This window comes from Carassius carassius, chromosome 8 (genome assembly GCF_963082965.1).
Source record: "Carassius carassius chromosome 8, fCarCar2.1, whole genome shotgun sequence".
In the NCBI taxonomy this organism is placed as follows: Eukaryota; Metazoa; Chordata; class Actinopteri; order Cypriniformes; family Cyprinidae; genus Carassius; species Carassius carassius.
In genome coordinates, this window is record NC_081762.1 from 7,513,574 (window position 1) to 7,527,132 (window position 13,559).

Below are 13,559 nucleotides of genomic sequence, written 5' to 3' on the forward strand. Positions count from 1 at the left end.
AATCACACCGTTATACAAATTGACTTAGAAAGTTGCTGAAATATTAATTAGGAAGTCTTTATAGCATAATAACTGAGAAGTAAAACTTAACTAAAATGCTGTGTATTGTCCACAGATTATTCTTCCCACATAAAGGGGCATCAGACAGGTCTCATGTGATACTCTGTCTATATTAAAAAGCTATTCAATCCCATCAGCCTCTGAATAAATCCTGTCTGGTATGTGCTGGTTAAAGAGTGTAATTTTTCATGATGATGGAAAGCAAGAGAAACTGTTTGAAATTATGACTGTTCATTACTAAGCTGCTTACCAACCAGATACACCATTCTTGATATAGCATTCATGTTTTGATGATGGACGGAAATGGAGATTCTAGCAAGGTCACAATTTCAAATCATTTCAGAAGTTTTTTATTTAATATATTGTATTTTGAGGAGATTATATGGCACTTAATATTAATCTCTAAACTATGCATAATTTAAATATATAATAATTTTTGTATAAAATAAGATTTCTAGATAGTAACACAATAAATTGTTCCGTATGTTTATTTTTTTTATATATTTTTTTGTTAAATGCCATTCATATTTCCTAAGAAAGTCATTTTTGACAGCTGAGACCTCAAGTGACTATTCTAACAAAATTATTTTTTTTATTAAAGAAAAATGTATTTTGAGGAGAGTTCATGATTTTTTAATCATGTTAAATTTGTGTGTGTCCATAGGTGCCACAAAAGTTACCAAGTCGTACATATTACGACATACCATTCCAGTGACGTAAAAATCAAAAAGTGTATTTTTTAAGCTTAAATGACCCAAGAAGGATTAAAAACTGAAAAATATCCTTAAAGACCAGAAAGATAGATAGAGGTAATTGCAACTTCAGAAGTCAGAATTGCAAGAAATTAATGAAGAATTTTGTGTTTATACAGTTTCACAATTCTTATTTTTCCCCCACCATGAAATAAACAAAAGAAAAAAATAATTGTAACTTTTCATCACACAATTAACTTTTTTCCCCCTTGCAATTCTGAGTTTGCATCTCACAATTTTGAGTTTATTTCTCGCAATTCTGACTTTTTTTCTTCAGAATCACGACAAAATGGCCTGATTGTGAGATTAAAAAATTGCTATTATCTATTTTTGTATCCCGTAGTTTATACTGTTTAAAAAAATCTATCACAAATATTTTTAGGCAGGCACAGAAAATAATAATTTTAAAATAGAGAAAAATCTGACAGTTCAGTTTTATTTGAAATGTTTAATTTATTGATGGCTTCTCTCTGTAAATCGTGACCAGTGCCACAACAAACAGAGGTTTCTTAGTTCAAGCTGGTCTTGATAGTCCTGTAACCCGAGCGAGCTTGTGCTCCCTAATATAAAGTGCCGCAGAGCGTTTCTTTTTTCCGTCAAACATGAGAGTACATTCTGTACCTCATGATGCTAGCAATTTCCATTCAGCCACCATGTTTAAAAGGAAAATCCTGGGATCCCGTGTGCCCTTGGGCCTTTTTCACATACACATGTAAATCTGACCTTACCAGCTTTCAAAGACTTCCCTCACGAGTGTTTCTTGAAAAGGCAGCTAAGCGGCCATAATGTGGCCTAGTGAGGGATCCTCAACGGTTAATTATCCATTTACGCTTTTAAAGAGAAAAATCCTTTTAGCGTGCACACAGAGGACTTCTTTGATAGTAGGCAGTGCTGCTCCTAAATACCAGAGTGGAAGACATGTCAAATGTAACTCTATTACACAGGACCACTTTCTCCCATTATCAAAACTCTAACCCCTGTTCTGCTCCATAGCGGCCCGTTCCATTTTACCACAGGCGCCCATAGAAATCCAGGAAAGGTAAAACCCAGATGGGTAGACTTCCTGTCTTGTCTAGCGATGGACCATTCATTTCCATTGGCAGTAGTTCTGTCTGATAAAAGGGAAAAATAGCCAACAGATCGAATGTTCTTCATTTTAAGGCTGGAATGCATTATTTTTGCACAGATTTTTGCCCTGATTTGACAGTCGATTTAGCAGAAAATCATGTAGTGTATGATGGCCACAGACGTTTTTAAGCGACTAGCTCCTTCATTTGCATACGATTGTGACATTTCGCCCCCTAAAGTGGCAGACACACAGAACAGATATGACATGATATGCAATAAAAATATCTTTTCAATGGTCACAATCAGAATAAATCTCATTCAAAACATCCAGCAATATTCGGGGAGGCCCATTTCTGCCAATGGGAAAAAAAGAAGTAAAAATGTAAAAAGTTAATTGCAGACATTCTCACAGTAACAAAAACCAAAATCGCTTTTAATTATGATAATTTTGATATATAAAGTCAGAATTCTGAAATTTTTTACATCTCGCAATTCTTGTGAATCCAAAAATACGAATTGTGAGACATAAAAAATTTATAGAAAAAAAATTAAGAATAAATTTGAGATTAGTTCCAATTTTAAAGGCAATTGTTGCTTCGCAAAATAATTTGGTATTTGTAAATTATTAATTTGGTAAATGATCAAAAAAGCAGTTTTTATACATATATATATATATATATATATATATATATATATATATATATATATATATATATATATATATATATATATATAGCCTATATATTGTTACATTGTAGCTATATCTTGAATCCCAACTTCTTATCTGTAACCATTTACAAAATAATTGTATGATATCTACTGTCTTAAAATCTGTTCCAATTTTTAAAAGTCTTCCAGCCATAATGATGTGTGATCATTGCTATGCGATTTTGTTCGGTAATTTAAATTGTTTAGGAAATTATCTTGAAATGATCAAAAAAGCAGTTTTTGTCATCACGGAGTCCCTTTGTTACATCATATCTTGACTTTTTATAAGCAACAATTTACAAAGTTGGCAAGTGTACGAACAGGGCCGGCCCGCGGCATAGGCGGCATAGGCAAATGCTAAGGGCGCCACTCATCCACAGGGGCGCCAGAATGAGTCAACGAGTTTTTTTTTTTTTTACATATTTTTTTTTATAATAGGCTACTATTTAAAAACCATTAATTAGAAATACTACCAAATAAAGCAAAAAAAAAAAAAAAAAGTCCGGCTCTTCAATCTTCCCCCGCCCATCGAGTGCTTGAAGTGCGTCAGAAACTGAGCGCGCGCGATCAGTTGTTGGTAATTTGTTGTGTAGCGTGCCCGACGCCGCATCCAATGTAGACAGCACTGCTTTTGTTAACACACAGCTCGTAGAAACGGGCCTGGCAGCTCGCGCCAGTTCTAGACACGGTGAAAGTTTCCTGATTGTGACGGAAGGCCGAATTTACATGACACATTATAAATGAGCATAGTCTGCGATAGATACAGTGCCAAAAAGAAGAGAAGAGGATAAAGACAGAGGTAAAGAGATGTAGTGAAAGAACAATTTATTGCATAGGAGTAAGATACTATAATTTCATGGCAGTTATTTTTACCTTAAACTTAATGTTAGCAGTTGTTCTGAGTTCTGAGTCCCCAGACTGTGATTTTGTACAATCATGTCAGTTTTAAGACACATTTTTTATTATCACTTTTTTATTAATGTTTTACTCTACAGTTGTGCAGTTTTGGGGGGATACTATACAGGCCAAAAGTTTGGAAATATTACTATTTTTAATGTTTTTGAAAGAAGTTTCTTCTGCTCATCAAGCCTGCATTTATTTGATCAAAAATGCAGAAAAAAATTAATATTGTGATATATTATTACAATTTAAAATAATTTGTTTTCAATTTATTATACTTTAAATTATCATTTATTTCTGTGATGCAAAGCTGAATTTTCAGCATCATTACTCCATTCTTCAGTGTCACATGTGACATCCGGTCTATCACATGATCCTTTAGAAATCATTCTAATATGATGATTTATTATGAGTGTTGGAAACAGTTACACTGTAATGTATGTGTGTGTGTGTGTGTGTGTGTGTGTGTGTGTATATATATATATATATATATATATGCTAAATCATGAACACAATGACAGGGTGAAATGGGCTGTGATGCATGGGGCGCCAGGTAAAATCTTGCCTGGGGCAGCAAATTGGTCAGGGCCGGCCCTGTGTACGAAGCCTAGTATTTTAAAATCTATTCCGATTTTAAGAGTCCTGTAATGTATTCAATCCTGAATAACATTCAATCATTGCTATGTGATATCAATCAATAATTAGCATAGTTTTGGAAGCGCATCAAAAAAAAAATCATTAAAAAAAGCAGTTTTTGTCATCACTGAGTCCCTTTGTTACATCATACGTCTCCGATCCCAACTCTTTCCGAGTCTAAACCTGACCTTGGGGTAGATTTGCAACCTTTCTGGGTAAATTCCCGACCTTTTGGTAACAGTTCTGGAACTCAGTGTACGACAGGTCATGCGTTCGGCCCAGGATGTCACCCGACACTGTCTTTCTCTCAAAATTAATCTTGAGGAAAGCTAGAGGGAAAAAAGTGGAATTTCCTGAACACTGATCCCAGAGTCTTTCCCGCAGCAGTGAGCACTAATACCTCCATCAGCAGCAACCTTATCGCTGGCATCTTGACAACAAGAGGCCAAAAAAACAAGCGCCATTTCCCCAACACCAACCTTTTAAAGAGGAAAAATTCTATTTATGCCCTGCCAGCCTGCTATTGATTTACAGCGCAATTAGGTTTGCATTTCTCCCCAAATACTGGCCTCAGTGACCCAGGGAATCCCCAGCATTGATTGTCTTTCACCACGCCACGCTCGTCCGATTGGCAGGTCAAGCAGGGCAAATATGACGACCCTGCCATTGTGCTTTACCTGAACCCTCCACTGGCAGGACTTCTTTTTTTGTTTTGTTGGGGAGAGGAACTTTTAAATATGAAGCACGTAACAAAAGGTTCTCTGTAAGGTAAGATTTTCCCCTTACGGAGAATCTTTTGGCGGGAATGTGCATGGGAAGGAGACATATGAATCCTTACATTAAGCCATGCAATTAATGTAATCCAAGATGAAGTCGTTTTTTCCACACAATAAGAGACCCTCCCCTCACACATTCTCAGTGGCATTTGAGGAGGTATAAAAGCCTTGACGGCCGCTGTCGCCACAGGACCAGTTCTAGTGCAATACTTCATTGTGTACTGTACACCGCCGGACCCAGTCTCTGACCTCCAGCCATGATGACCAGGTAAATCTCAACACCTTTCATAATGCAAACACGTCCAGATCAGTTTTTATATACAGTCTTTAAAAAAAGAAAATGTGTTTGTCACTCTTACATTCTCGAAAGTTCCACCAAATTAATTTATAATAATGATTAATAAATAATATTACATTTGGTAATATATGCTATTATAATGTATATATATAATGCTATTATATGCTATTATTTTTCTAACATGCAATTGATTGTAGTAATTTAATATTTAAATATAAACACATAATATTGATGTAATTGGTACATAATATAGTTGACTGTAATATTATTATTTTTATTTAATAAATTATTAAGATGGTTTTGTTTGTTTGTTTGTTTTTAATCCAGAATCATGATATTGTGTCAGAGGTTTACACTTTTCTTTTAAATCAAACTCGTTCACTACAAATAGAATTTATGCAAAACAGCTCCTTTTTGTGATTTGTTGTGTCAGGAAATGATTTGATTGTTTATTTTTGTTTATTTCGTCACAGGAACATTCTCATCCTCTGCTCATTAGCACTGGTACTGGTTAAAGCGGACCTTGAAGCAGGTCAATATTTGTTTTTCCGTGTAATATAAGAGATTTAACAAAAATAAGTCATAAATATTAACTACGATAGAATGTTATCAGAAAAGAGAATAATTATTCTGATTCAGAGAACTGGAATATCTTTAAACTCTCATTAGTAATAATGTAGTGTGTACAGTATAGCCAAAAATGTTTTACAGTTTATTGTGATAAATCTGTGTAAGTGGAATGTGACTACGACATGAATTATTTAAAAACTAAAACCTGCAACTGAACATTGCAGCTGACGGAGGGTCCCAAGCCATGTTCGCTACAGGTAAATCTAAAATCAATAACATTAAAACATGTCGCCGAAGGCAAATAAAGCTTTCACTAAGAATCCTTCCATTAATCCACAGATCCAGATTCAACCTCAGATGAAGCTCCAACTGGTGAGTTTTCACACACTTTCTCTGTTTGGGAGTCACAGACTGTATATGTCAGCCGGACAGATTCTCACTGCAGTGTTTTGTGTTTTCATTGACAGAAAGCATGAACCTGCTCTCACCCGACCTGCCCAATGGTGAGTGATCACTGCTTCACATGGTAGGACAGGAGCTGTTTCTTATGAACTTTGGATTTGATTTGTGCACCAGACTAGCTTACGTTCCTGATAAACAAGAGAGAATGATTGTTAGTTTGGGAAGGAACAATGTGTGATGTGTTGAGACACGTCTGACATGTCGCCCTTAGGGTTAAACTGAAGGTTTCAACTCATTGCCTAACAGAGCTTTTGAAGCCTGACTCACAGAATGATACGAGAACATGAGAGATCATTCAACTGTTTTCATGATAAACGTCTTATTCTATAGTTCTTAAGGAGTCCATCTGTGTCCTGGTGCTATATAAAAAATAAAAATAAAATAAACCAAAACACTGATCTGAAAAACCTGTAATGAAACACCAAGATCTTTTTTAATATCCAAAGAGTCATATAACAAGCAAGCTGCTGGATGTTTTTGAGTTAGACTTTACAAGTCTGCCATCTGGTGGAGTCTTAACCCACATACACATTTTAAAACCTTTTTTTTCTATTCTGATCTACCTAGAGGAGATTTTCTTGCTTTGACAGTTCAATTTGCTCTCCATTTAATCTGAGTAGTGTCTAAAAGAAATAGATATAGATAGTTAAGAGATTTCATTTCTGATTTCTCTTCCTTTTGGCTACAGATGAGCTTCTGAAGTATAAGAAAGAACTATGTACTTAAAAAAAGTATCACCACAACTTTGACTAAGCATTCAAACAATTAAAAATAAATATGAAGCTTATTTTATTGTCAAACTGTCTAATTTAGATGCAAGCAGCACCAGTGCAGAGACAGGAAACAGTGGTGAGTATCAGGTCTATTCATAGAAAATATGAACGATATAATAAGTGACATATCATAGCTCAATATTTTAGACTAAATAATAGAAAATTCTCCAGAAATGTATGTTTAATTTCTTTTCAGCACCTCAAGTAAAGGATGTGCCCAAAGCTGGTAAGTTATTTTTATTATGCATGATATTGGATAAAAATATAGTCTGAAATATTTTAATTGTTGCAAGAATGTCAGCTCATGGTTTTGACTTTTGTTTATGAATATTTGTAAGATTGCATGACATTAATTAAAATTAAGCATATTTTCTTTTTATATTATTTTCCTTATATTATTCTCATTACTGAAATAAATGGGAAAAAAGTATTAAGCGCTTTCTTTTCTTTTCTATCTCCTTTTTTTTTCTTTTTATTCAAAAAAATGTGTACTTTATTGCAATTAAATATTGTCGCTCTTTTGTGGTTTGATTGATTCTGTTGTTATTTATTTATTTTGTATTTTAGCTTGATAATCCAAAGATCCATGTTAATGCAAATTCTTTTTTTTTATAATTGCAGGAGATTATTATAACTTACTTTTATTAATTAATTATGAATTTGCTTTAAAAATCTCATGCATGTTTTATTTTTTTAATCTTTAGATGCAGCTAAATCCAGCGTGGAAGAGCCTGATGGTAAATGTCTCATCATAAACACACACATGCAACCCCTGAACGTAATCTTGTGGATTAAAGGTCTAAAGTTTCTGTCGCTCCTGTTTCTGTGTGTGCAGAGGATGAAGCTCCAGACTCAGAGGAGGTGGCGGCGGCAGCGGCTGTGAAACCCGCTCCGGTCCCAGTCCAGCGTGCAACCAAATCCAATAATGCATCAGCACGCAAGCGGAGCAAGCCCGTCTCTGCCTCAAAAAAGAGATCAAGAAACCTCCGTCCCTGAGACGTGAACTGTGGCGAGAGAAACAGGGCAAAGCTGCAATGACAAGGCAGTAATAGAAGAAGGAGAAAAACAAGCGATATAAAAGTGTTCAGTGGCATTTTTTGTTTTTGTTTGAGAATCTTGAACTAGACTGTATCTTCTGTGATGTACTGATTGGTTTGTGTGTTTGACTGTGTGTTGGTGTGAATGTGTATGACCTCTGTTAAAGGTCTGTTAATGTGAGCTACATGATTGTTCTTGCCAAATATTCTTCCAGACTTTACCCAGAGGCAAGGCTGACATGGACACTTTATAGGATTGATTTCATTTCAGATCAGACTAGAAGTTAAATCTGATAATAAGCTGAAAATGTATATAGGGTTCAGTTTTTTTTGCCTGATTAATTACAGGATAAATTTAAATCTATAAATCTCAGACTTGATAAAACCGGTGCTGGCAGCCTGATGACATTGTGCTCAGATGTGCCATGATTTTAGCGACTAGCAAACACAAAAGCCTTCGCTTTCCTCACAATGTCAGTGTTTCAATCAAAAGTGTTTCTCTCTTTGTTTTCAGTAACTTTTTTTATACACAAAGTATTTAACATTATTGAATTTACAAATATTACAATCAATAACATGTTATTCTGAAACATTTCTTTCCTTTAATTGTACCCTTAAATAAAACTCTAAGCAATGAATATGCACTGTGTGTGTGTGTGTGTGTGTGTGTGTGTGTGTGTGTGTGTGTGTGTGTGTGTGTGTGTGTGTGTGTGTGAGTGTGAGTGTGTGAGAGTGAGAGAGAGAGAGAGAGAGAGAGAGAGAGAGAGAGACCCTGGACCACAAAACCAGTCTTAAGTGTCACTTTTTCGAAATTTGAATAAATAAGCTTTCCATTGATATATGGTTTATTAAAAGCAATATTTGGCCAAGATACAACTATTTGAATATCTGGAATCTGAGGGTGCAAAAAAAATCAAAATACTGAGAAAATCACCTTTGAATTTGTCCAAATGAATTCTTAGCAATGCATATTACTAATCAAAAACTATGTTTTGATATATTTAAGGTAGGAAATTTATAAAATATCTTCATGGAACATGATCTTTGATTAATATCCTAATGATTTTTGGGATAAAAGAAAAAATCGATAATTTTGACCCAAACAATGTTTTATGGTCTATTGTTACAAATATACCCCAGCGACTTAAGACTGGTTTTGTTGCAAAATATAAATATATAGTAGAAATATATAAGTATTAGTTATTATTATTAGTTATAAGTTAGAAATATATAAGTATTTCTGCAAAATGAACTGTTTGTTATTTATTTAACCCTAAAAGGGGTTACGTATCCTGGAGGATACAAACATTTGAGAAGCTGTGGGGTGAAGCAGTGAAAGTATAGGTCTCATTTCTTGGTTTCATCTTGAAAGGGTGTTTGTTGTGAATATTTAGATGAAGTGACTTTTGTTTCTCCATTCTTTGTTTAGCTCACGGGCAGCATTTTTTTTTGTAATCTGTCTCTAAATGTTTGTATCTCAGGGCATACATCGCCCTTTTAGGGGTATAAATCAAGATATAAAGCATACATATAGACTGTGTGACTTGTGTTTTAGAAAATCAAATCTTTGTGTAATCTTGACAAAACACATTGTTGGAAAGGTCAGACAGTCAAGATTCCATATTTGGTGACTGTTTTGTAATAGAAGTCATACTGTAACAGAAAACTGGATAAGAAAAAACCAATACGGTTTGGCTGTCACCCATTGGTTGTTTATGCTGTAGTGCCTGAACAAAATCTCACAGCAACCACGATTTTTGTGAAATCAACTTCAAATTTGGAACATAAATCAGTTAGTCATACGTCTTTGATTTTATAGCAATTTTAGAGTGCAACATATTTTATAAAATATTTATTTTATATCAATTAAAAACAATTAGTACACTACATTATCTTTACTGTAAACTTAAACTTTTATTACTTTTTCATACTTATTTTTTTTTTTTTAATGGTTTCACTTCAGCAATAATCTTTGGTTGCAGGCACTCCACTTGCTTCCATAACAACGCCCCTCAGCCGTGATTTATTCACAATACAGCACGGCCTCGCGTACCTTATTGCTCACACACACACACACACACACACACACACACATACATATATAGCAAAATTAGATACAATAAAAAAAATTGTCGTGATAAAAAATAATATAATACATAATAACATTTCAATTAAATTGTTAATTATAATTTACTATTAATTAATCTACAAAACAATAACAAAGCAAATGCATAACGACATCTATCAAAAACGTATTTTTTTAATTATTAAAATCATTAGTATATAGCCTATAATATAATATCATAAATATGAAAAGAAACTGCATAAATTCAACCACTTTAATAAAGAGTTATATATATATAAAACATTAAAATTACATTATTATATTAATTACAGTCTACTTTTACTTAGCATAGTAAAAATAATTACATACCATAGTAAATGCATTAAAAAAAATTATCTAGTTTAAATCACTAAAATCAATATTATAAAAAATGAAAACAGAAGTAAATCAATAGATAAAAATAACTTTTTAGAGGGAAAATAAAGTATATGTTGCATTACAAATGCTTTTATCAAAATTCCTTGATAAAAATTTATATTTGCTAAGAATGATGTATTTATAATATGCTTTAGGCAGCTTCATGGCCTGAAATCACCCTCAGCAGCTCAGTGAAAGCTGTAAAGAAACACTGATGTCTGAGACAATCGTGAGCTTTCCTGCAAGCTTCTATACGTTCCTCTTACACTGTATGTATCCGGGACTGTTAAAGGTCAGGCTGTTCTCTCCGGCTAAAGCTGATACCTGTGTGGGCTTCTGGGCTTCTCCTGTGAGGTCTACAGCACAAGGTTATGACTGTGATGCTTTTCATAAGCTCACATGTAACAGCAAGAGGATATACCTTCTAGAATATCAACACAAATGCTCACATACACAGCACTGAAGACAGATTCCTGGAAATTCTGCTATTGTTGTGTGTCCCAGACAAATTAGGGCTGTAGATCACGGACAAAAATGGTCACAAACTAAACAATGTAAGTCATACAGGCTGGGTAAATGATGACATATTTCATTTTGAGGTGACCTATCACTTTCTTCTATTGTGAAATACCGCCAGTTTCTCCATTAGCAGGGGTGTACTTTTCAAAGTCATGGTTATTACATTTAAAAAAGTGTTTCATTCATCCAATTAAAAAATGCAGGGCAATGATTCACATCTATATTTTTTAACTTGAGCTAATGAAAAATAAATAACTTGCTCTTAGGCAAAAATACATGTGAATCATTACCCTAATTTCACTTTAACTGGATGAATTAAACACTTTTTTCAGTGTATTATTATTCTTCAGTTATTTTATTTGATTACTGTTTTATTTTTATTAATTTTTACTTTTTTTTTAAATAAATGAAATCAACAAAGAATAAGCAAAGAACAAAATATAGCCACAAATCCATATATAAATAATAATGTTAACTAAAAGAAATTTAATTATGTTATTATTTAATTTATATAAACTATCAGAAAGAAAAACAGAAACAAAATATAGCCACAAATGCATAAATTCAAATAATAAGAATGTTTTATTTATTTTATCACTTTTTTCAATTAATTATTTAACAAAGAAAAAACGAGTAAAACAGCCACGAAACATTGTTTAATAAATAAAATAGCATCTAAATGAAACAAAGCACAACAGTATTACACAAACAATACTTTTCTTATCATTAAAAATGAAATAATAAAAAAAACTCAAATACATAACCAATGGTTTTGTTTTTATGATAATTTATAATAGTTTTTGTTAATATTTGCTATAATTTGTTATATTTTCTATTTTCACTTTCATTTTTTGTTTAGTTTGTTTAGTTTTGTCAGTTGTATTAGCTTTATAGTTTTTTTATGATTTTTTTTAGACTTTAGTTATTTTAGAGCTTTAATTTAAACTTAATTGGGGAAACGGTCTTGTAACTAGCAGAAATAAAATATAAAAAAAATTCAGTTAACGCTAATAACTTAAATAATAACAATAATAATCCTGACCAACACTCTATAACCACATTTAATCAACCAATCTGCTATTTCTAATCAAACTTTAAATGATCGACTTTCAAAAGCTTGTTTTAAGTGCAGCTATTAGTTGCAATCACAAAAACATCACTTGAACTCAATGAACATGAAAAACAAGCTGTTAAGTGTTTTGGAGGGGACATTATCTCAGACGTGCAGGAGTTTTATACAGTGGCCACTAACAAAGGCCTTCTGTTCAGCAGCGCCGTGAATCAGGTCTCTTCTGGTATCAGCTTCTGAGCTTCACTGGAACCACGAGCGATGAAAATACTTCAGCCTCTCTTTAGATGACTGACTTGAAATTGTGAGGAACGTGTCACAATTGTTAAGTTCTTCATTTGGATGGAGAGCACGTTCACTACAGACTGCATCGGTGCAGAATGTGTCAGCTCACTGCTGCCTCCTTATGGTTTAATGAGGTACTACAGCCAACTTGAAAAATTCACAATGTGAAATAAATGATGTAGTGTTAAATTACACATAAATTACATAATGAGATGCTCAGACTAATTATAAATATTATTAAATATTTACATCTAAACACTTAAAAAAACATTCTATTTATTTGTTTTATTTGTATTATAAACACTACAGGAATATACATGATTCCTGTTGGAAAATAAATAAATAAAATGCATGCATCACAATAAATTTAAACAACCACAAAATCTTTTTCATGTCTTATTGGGAATCATAGTTTTTTTTTGTTTTTTCTCAAATTCTAAAAAAAATAATCTTTGTTTTGTGATTATATAATTCCATAAATCCCATGCATAATTCCAAATAATGGTATAAATCCATTGAGACTGGATTTTGAGTAGGGCAAACTGTTATAAACACGGCTCATTTTACAGAAGCGACTTGGATAACGTCCCTATCATGGGATGGAGACTCAATGGACGTCACGGAGAGGTGGATTTGTCAGAGAACTTTGGCACAAACAGCCTTTTTACTGAGGAGAGCTGAGAGACATTCTTACATTTCAGATGCTGTTACCATTGACTCCCTCTCAAACGGATGAGTGGCTCGGGAAGACCTGAAAATCACACACCGTACACATCTCAACATAACAGAAACCCTGAACCACCTCGGAATCAGAACGAGATAATAAAACTACAGCACACCTCTTCACACACATTTGAAGTAACCAGACACACCTTTGTTCACCTACTGGACAAAAAAAACAGGTGAAAAAATGCCATAAACAATGAAGGAAAGCCTAAAGTCATACATGAGCCAATACAGAGAGAAAACACCTAGCAACCATACTATAGTTGTTGTTTAAATAACATTTATTCACAAATAAATTTTTATAAATATTTACATATATCTGCATATTTTCATTTAAGACAAATAGTTTGTGTTTTCGTATTATACGCCTAGTTATGCATAGAATGCATTTATTTATTTTTGACCCACATATGTATTTTTAACACATACATTTTATTT

The 13,559-nt window shown here is 33.3% G+C and overlaps 1 protein-coding gene and 2 long non-coding RNA genes across 3 annotated transcripts in view; all 3 read left to right on the top strand.

The window, feature by feature from the left end:
* Positions 1-13,559, top strand: part of LOC132145106 (protein starmaker-like) — a 74,262-nt gene that overhangs the window by 45,664 nt on the left and 15,039 nt on the right. The window lies entirely within an intron of this gene.
* LOC132144643 (uncharacterized) lies at positions 5,024-6,659 on the top strand. Its single transcript, XR_009434375.1, has 5 exons — positions 5,024-5,168; positions 5,672-5,730; positions 5,993-6,025; positions 6,108-6,140; positions 6,236-6,659. It is a non-coding gene; the product is annotated as an uncharacterized LOC132144643 (long non-coding RNA).
* On the top strand, positions 7,199-8,665 carry LOC132144644 (uncharacterized). Its single transcript, XR_009434376.1, has 3 exons — positions 7,199-7,229; positions 7,708-7,740; positions 7,839-8,665. It is a non-coding gene; the product is annotated as an uncharacterized LOC132144644 (long non-coding RNA).